Below are 7,465 nucleotides of genomic sequence, written 5' to 3' on the forward strand. Positions count from 1 at the left end.
GATGTGTCTGATCAGAATAAATAAGCTTTTCATGAAATGATTCAGGTCTCCCTGTTGGTATACTTTGTTTATAAATATGAGTAAATTGCCTTTTTAGCCCAGGTTGCAAAATAACAGACAACGTCACTGTATTCACTGCGATAAATGCCAACAAAAACCACTGCAGCTGATCAAGCAATGGTCTAGATATTATTCTGACTATAAAGGTCACCGACTATGATTTTGATTTGATCTAATCTGATATATATCAAGAAAACCTGCTTTTTCATTGCAAATTCTGTGATCAGACAAATCTCTTTCAATTCTCAGAAACAGCATGCAGTAAACACCCACTTTAAACACTTTACTCTCTAACACTTAATCCCATGTGTTTGGAAACATGGCCTGCTGAGATTTTTAGCCTGGAGTCTTTCATCGCAATCCAGCGCACAACACGCAAAGCGAGATTAGGAGTTATGGTGAGTTTACTGCGCACATACAGTCATGCACATAAATCCTGGGGGATTATTCATGTTTCCATCTGCGTTTCTGACCTTTACTGGGCGAAAACAAACACAATCAAAGAGACACTGAGCTACAAAGACGTTTTTTTAAAGATATTTTCTCATGTGTGTAATCACAAATCAGTGACTGGTCAGTGCAGTGCGGGTTACCACTGTGGGTATGTGTTTGTGCTTTGGCAGATGCATAACATGAACAGAGGCAGTGTTTTCATCTGGCTAACATGGGCACTTGCCCAGGGCAGCAATGGAAGGGGGTGGCCACAAGAAAACTGTAACAAGAAAGCTTAAAGGTTTTTCTAAACTATAAGACCTAAAGTCAAGCAAACTTATATAATTTTTGTCATTGTGGTTAAAATGTTCATCATCTGTAAATGTAAATATAATTGAGGCTGGTTGGGCTGAAGGCGGCATCGATATAAAAACTGTCACGGAAACCAAACATGCAGCTGAACATTCATGAATCTAAAACACATCAGAGCATAAACATACTTGTGTCAAATATGTCTTTGGTTACAATTTATAGTGGTGTCAGTGAAACGCTGATGCTAATGAGGCTTTTGCTTTGAGCTTGTAATGCTTGGCATTAGAAGCTTTGGACAAAGCAGTTTGTCATGGCTCACAACCAGACTGGATTTCTGGATTTGGAATGATACTACAAACAAACTAAAATTTGCAAGACAGACTCTTTGTTCAAATTTACTCTCATTTAAAAAGAACCAGATCGACAGCACGGCTAAAGCAGAGCCAGGCAGATTCTCCCAAAACAACTGCTAGCTCGTGTTTTAATCGACTTTAATTATCCCCTCTTGACAGCCAGTAACATTTCTCTGCATTTGGAGTTTAAAGGAATCAGAGTCATAGATTTACGCCTCTGAATCAATGCTTTGCAGAATCCTCTTCTGTCCTCCAGCACTCCCTGACTTTAATGAACAAAGAGTGCATTAAAGCACGCAGCTTTTCTTTTCATTATTGATTTTTCTAAACCATGTCAACGTGATTGTTTTACTTTATCCACATATGGGTCCCTGAGGGTCGGATATGCCTGAGGCTCAGGTGTCTGCCTCCAAGCCTGAGCCAGAATCTGTTTGTTTCTGACCTTTAGTCCCACCCCGGCTTGTTTACCTGCTGAGTGGAATGTGGAATTATGTAAGGCTTAATCTATCAGAAAGTACACATCCCTGAGTTACCCAGGCCACAGGACAACACACACATACACACACACGCACGCATGCGCGCACACACACACGCGCGCACGCGGACACACACACACTGACTTATAAGCAGACAAACAGCTCAATAATACCACTGCTTTGCTTGCTTGTCCGGTTTACGTAAAACAATGATTAAATAAAGTATCATAATAACGGCTAAGTTTTATTACGCAAACACAAACAAGTTTTAGCAAAGGCCTCTAATGCGTGTGCTTTTATGACCAATAGTAGGGCTTTTATAATCACACAGCACAGATAAAGGCCCACTCAGCTCATATTTGATGGACGTTAGTAGTGGAAACACACACAAACATGTTGATTGTTCTCATATATGGAAACGTTTTCAAAGTATTTTTGCACAGATATAATTTTAAATTAAATCAATGCTTATTTCCAAATCATTCTCGGCCTCATACTAATGTCTGATTGTCCTAAAACACCTGCCACTAAATTCACTAAGATTCACTGAGCAAATATTGGAATACAGTTACAAACCAACAACCATAGCACTATTTAAAGGGTCAGTATTATGTATTTTTCTGGCACATAGTGCTATTTTGTAGCACAATCAAGTACTACAGACTAGTTACCTTCAGTTTTTATGAAAATGCTTTAAATATGAAATAAAATCAATTTAATGCGTCTTTCTCTTTAAGAAGCTCCCGCTCTTTCTGAAACTTCAGGAAGTCATCACAACATGCCTCCTCTATTATTAACCCCTTAGCAACATTTTCAGCAGCGTTTCACTGAGAAGCAGCTCCTATAAGTATTATGTTTGCTAATTGTTGCTGGCTAGTCTGAAGGAGCGCAGTAGGGGAGGAGCTGTGATTYGAAGGTGGGGCTTAGTTCGCCTAGGCGTTCTGAACTGCTTAATGGTTGCCATGGAGATTAAGGGATTTCTCAAACATGCATGAAAGACTCAAAACAACACTCCAGGTTTGTTTTTGATGATTATATATCATAATAACATGATGTAAAGCTAAAAAAAAGTAGATTTTACATAATACCGATCCTTTAAAATTAGCATTCAGTCCATAAATGGTGAAAGTTCATCTCGTAACTATCCTAATCATAAAGTATATTCATACTTTAGACTGTTAGAACGGCCCAGTCAAAGTTTTCATTGCATTTGTTCACTTAAAGATGTGTTGTTTTTCCAGGAAGCTCCTTTGGTGGAGTTTGGTGGGTGCAGGTCAGCGCCTGTAGGAATCAGAGGCTTCTGGGTGAACTCATCCTCCTCGGTGGTCTGTGTGCGCACGCAAACCTGGTAAATCATGTTTAACACGGCAGCCACAGGCTAAAGCTTACAGAACATGGCAGACTCAGACACACGCACACAGTCGAAGGGGTTTAATCGGGGGTGTCTGCACGCAAAGATGCTGCAGTCAAATCCAGCCCAGTGGAAGAGATTGTGCCCAAGCACATCAGACGTAACACAGGGTTAGAAACAGAAGAGGAATTAATAAGAATCTGYCAACAAATTATTAAATCAATACTTTATGCACGAGGTTATCTGTTACGAACGGCAGAAAGGCTGTAAACAGAGMGTGACCTTTCGCATCAGGCCACATGCTTACACAACCAGATAGCAGCACCTGCGGGTKTTACAGGAAGAGAGGTTAGCATGCTGATATGCTGTTAGCTCACAAAGTTGAACCAAAGTGGTGTTGAAATGAGTTACAAGCAGCAGAGGATTTCAAAAAAGCTGCAGATCARATGAAGATCAAGATTACTTTAAGCTCATTGTAACCACGTTTTGGGAGTTTATAGTAATGCTTTTTGTTTTCGATTGATGCATCTCTTGCTTCCCTTTGACCCGCAAGTTGTTTTGCTGAACACCGGATGTTGAGCATTCTTCTTTCAGGCGTGGGCTAACGATCCACGATCCACTGGTGTTTGCGTTTTATCACTTGTTTTTGTTTTTGCATCGCTTCTGACTTCTTTATTGTTGTCATTTGGGTTTTCCAATTTCACTTCATTCTTCTTGGTTATGTGTTGTGGTTGGGTCATGACTCATAAGTTCATTCCTTTTGTTTTTCAGCTTCTTGTTCATTTTCATGCCCTGTTTGTGCATTTTAGTTTATTTTCTAGAGTTAGACTTGCTTAGTGGGCAGGATGTGATTGCGTGTGAATGTGATAAGAAAAATTGTCTCCAAATAATTTATGGCTTGTCACATTATCATGGAGCGGAGTGTGTTCTTTCGTGCTGTTTTTGAAAGCTGGTAAAAGCGACAACGTACGATCGAAGGCTGCGACTAAATGCTTGTTTACATAACGCCGATTGTAGTTACTGTAAAATCACTGCCAAGCATCTTAGATTAACTCAAGGTCTGAGGAAAACAACACACGGCTTTAATGGAGGCCAATAAATAAGATGATTTATGGGTAGTTCCTGTGTGAACATTAGACATGTTGATAAGAGAGTTCATCCTGACCTGTCACTGGAGGGTAAATGAAGTGGATTGATGCGTTTGAGTTGACATCAGTGTGACAGAAGATGCAGAGCGGCTTTGTTCCTGATTCCCACAATCGGCTCTTGCACGGTTCTGCAGTTGGAATTCAACGTCACGCTTCCTCTATGTAACTTTACTTCATTTCAGCGTTATGTAATGACTTATTTTGTGCAGCTTTATAACTCGAAGTAGGGAGGTTGATTGTATAAAGTTGGATAAGGTGTACTGGAACCTGCTGCAATATTAAAGGCTGTTCACACACCTTGACCCTGTTCACTTCGACCCATAATGCAATCCCATTAGCAGGCTTGATTTTAGTGTTGATCCTTTTTCCCTCCATAGATGTTGTTATAGGAGACCATGAGCAAAACTATGTTTTGTTTACCCCAGATCTTAGAATAATGTAACATAACCATGTCAACAATTGAGCTCAGTTCCTATACTAACTACGTTTAGGCCTAAAAGATGGCGCATTTACCTATCAAATGTGTGTGTGACTGATTTAACTAAACACAAATCATCAGAGGCACAAACAGGAAACTTACAAGCATAAACATTTGGACATTTTAGACTTTTTCCCAATGTGACAGCCATGTTTGGTAATTAATCCAATACGGCCATACTAAAACGGCACCTGTTTAGAGTTGGTTTTAAAACGCATCAAAATCAAAATTTTGATGCGTAACGACTGCATTTGACAGAATGCAATGCTCTAATTGTTGACTGTGTGTATTTTTGTAGTTTTAAAGCACACTTTGCTGCTGAAATGTGATAGCAACGTATTGATTTAAGAATTGAAGTTTCTTCTTTTAATTAATGATTTCTGTTTATTTTCACTGTACTTGTGCTTTTATGGTTTGTCCTTTAGTTTAACTTTTCTACTCTTCATATTAAATTGCACTGAATTGTAGCTTGTTATACTGCTTAAATCTGCATTTTAAGAAAAGATTAGCAAAAGGATCAAGCAGTGGATTTTTTAGGGCGGCTGTGGCTCTGAGGGTAGAGTGGTCGTCTTGTGACCAGAAGGTCCAGGGTGCAATTTAACATGAAAACCGTGTAGAAAAGGGATAAAAGAAGAATAATCCATGAAACTATGAAAACAGAGAACTTAATCAGAAATCATTTCTGATTAAGTTCTCTGGAAACTCTAATGCAACTCAAGGAGATTAAAATGTAAGAAAACAATATGATAACATAAAAACAGAAAATAAAGAAAACATTTTGACTGACAAAAAATTTTGACTGGCACAGTAAATAAATCTGGAAATATTTTTACATTTAAAGAAAACTTCATTTTTTTCACAGATACAGATCAACACATTTTCTACCTCCTGTCATTCCAGTAGATTCTTGCTCCCTCTGTTTTATGTCTTGGTCCTGTAAATACATCACTATCTCTATTTATCTTCAGAGCAGCTGCAAAACTCTGATGGTTTAAAACCTCCTTCTCATGACGTCTGCACAAATAAACATGTGAGTTATTGTTTTGAGTGGTTATCCTTTCACCTATTTTCCTCTAAGTTCCAAGAAACCAATCAGCAAATATTAAAGTCAGTTTATATTTTACTTCTTCTGTAATTTTATCTCTCTATTTTGTGTTCTGCAGTGCAAAAGTTGTAAAGAAAAAATAAGTGACAATCCCATCTTCAACAGTTCACGTTTTTAATCATTTTATTAAAACATTAGTTTTTTCCTGCCGATTCTGATCACCCATGATCACTGCCGATCACCAATACTGATCCTATGAATTGACTGTTAATTTTTCGCTTTAGGTATAAATGACACCATGTGATCTGGCAAAATGAAACCATTTTGCCAGATCAATCGGCTACCAATGGGACCATCGGTGGCCGATTGATCAGCACACCACTACTCCTGGGTACATTTATGCCCAAGTGAACAAAGGAAAATGCTTATTTTCAAGCAGTTTTTAGAACCAAGCATTTGTGAACTTTGCCCAGTCTTGGCTGTTCAACTTGGAACTCTATGAGGTTTTGCTGGTTCAGGTTCTGGTGACCATGTGACCAAGTTCTTGTCATCAGACTGTCACATGGTGCCGACTTGGACTTCTTCTCTCACATCTTGAAGTACCTGAGTCACATATGGTACATCATCATTGCTCAGTTTGATGACAGTGGGATCTAGTAAAATAGATCAAAACAATAAATGACAAAATACATGCTATAACTATTCCAGTAATGTTACATGTTCCATTGTATTTTTATCATGGAATACAATACAAAACAATAATAAAACTGCACAAAAACCTATTCTGGAAATACTAATACAAAGTATTGCTTTTGCATTTGAGTCTTGAAATCAAAAATAAAAGCACAGAAACTCCTTTTCAAACACATAAATGTTTCATTACAACGGTCGCACCACATGGTATTTGGTCGCACCAAATGATATTTTCATGTTCAGTCATTATCAACAGGCAAATAATTTGCTTTCTTAAAAAAACAACCTAGCTTCAAACACAAGGCAAATAAAACATTTACAATCAAAATAGAAAATAGTAGGCATATTTAAATATTAATAGTTTTTTTCGTGGTCGCACCACATGACACCGAAATTTGGCAACTACTTACCTACTGCTAAAGGTGACACTTTTTCTGAATTTTAAGAGAAATAAACCTGTTTGCAGTCTCCAGTGATACTTGGCAGACTGTTGGATGGTTCAACCTCCTGTTTTTGACTGGATTTCAAAATTTAAGTCCAAAAATGGGAATTTCTTGTTGGTTGCACCACATGATATTTTGTTAAATGACATTTTCGGACAAAGTTTGTTTAAATGTTATAAAGGAATTATAACTAAAAATGCTTTGAAAATTTGTACAGGATGAAGAAAAGACTTTGAAAATAATGCCAAACGGAAAAGAAAATATATTTGAACAGATTTAAGGTAATTGTAAAGACATTTTTGAAACAGTAATTGAGTTTGGACAGTCGCACCGCATGACATTTTGACCCTTCAAGGACCCAAAAATGGCCAAAAAAGAACAGCATTTGAAAAGTTAAAAAAGGTGTTTATGTGGGAGATATATTACACATTTATGGTTTCGTTTTATGAGTTTAAACCTTTTTTTAACTGTAAAAAGTAGAGCTGGACAAAAAAATTGGGCATCTCGTCTTTGAGCCGCTACACAAATCAACTTGATTAATTGAAGTGACTTCCAAACTCCATTGCCCAGTTATACTGGGCCAAAAGTCACATTCCTTTGTGTAACTCAAAGGTTAGCAGCAACACTTCAAATTTCATGACTTTCTACCTCATCTTGCTCCCCCCATAAAGAGG

General features: G+C 37.8%; 1 long non-coding RNA gene across 1 annotated transcript; it reads left to right on the forward strand.

The window, feature by feature from the left end:
* Nucleotides 1-2,607: 2,607 nt before the first annotated feature.
* Nucleotides 2,608-5,638, forward strand: LOC103476513 (uncharacterized). The gene is made up of 3 exons (XR_535486.1): nt 2,608-2,650; nt 2,875-2,981; nt 5,579-5,638. It is a non-coding gene; the product is annotated as an uncharacterized LOC103476513 (long non-coding RNA).
* The last annotated feature ends 1,827 nt before the right edge of the window (nt 5,639-7,465 follow it).

Source organism: Poecilia reticulata, linkage group LG2 (genome assembly GCF_000633615.1).
Source record: "Poecilia reticulata strain Guanapo linkage group LG2, Guppy_female_1.0+MT, whole genome shotgun sequence".
Lineage (NCBI taxonomy): Eukaryota > Metazoa > Chordata > Actinopteri > Cyprinodontiformes > Poeciliidae > Poecilia > Poecilia reticulata.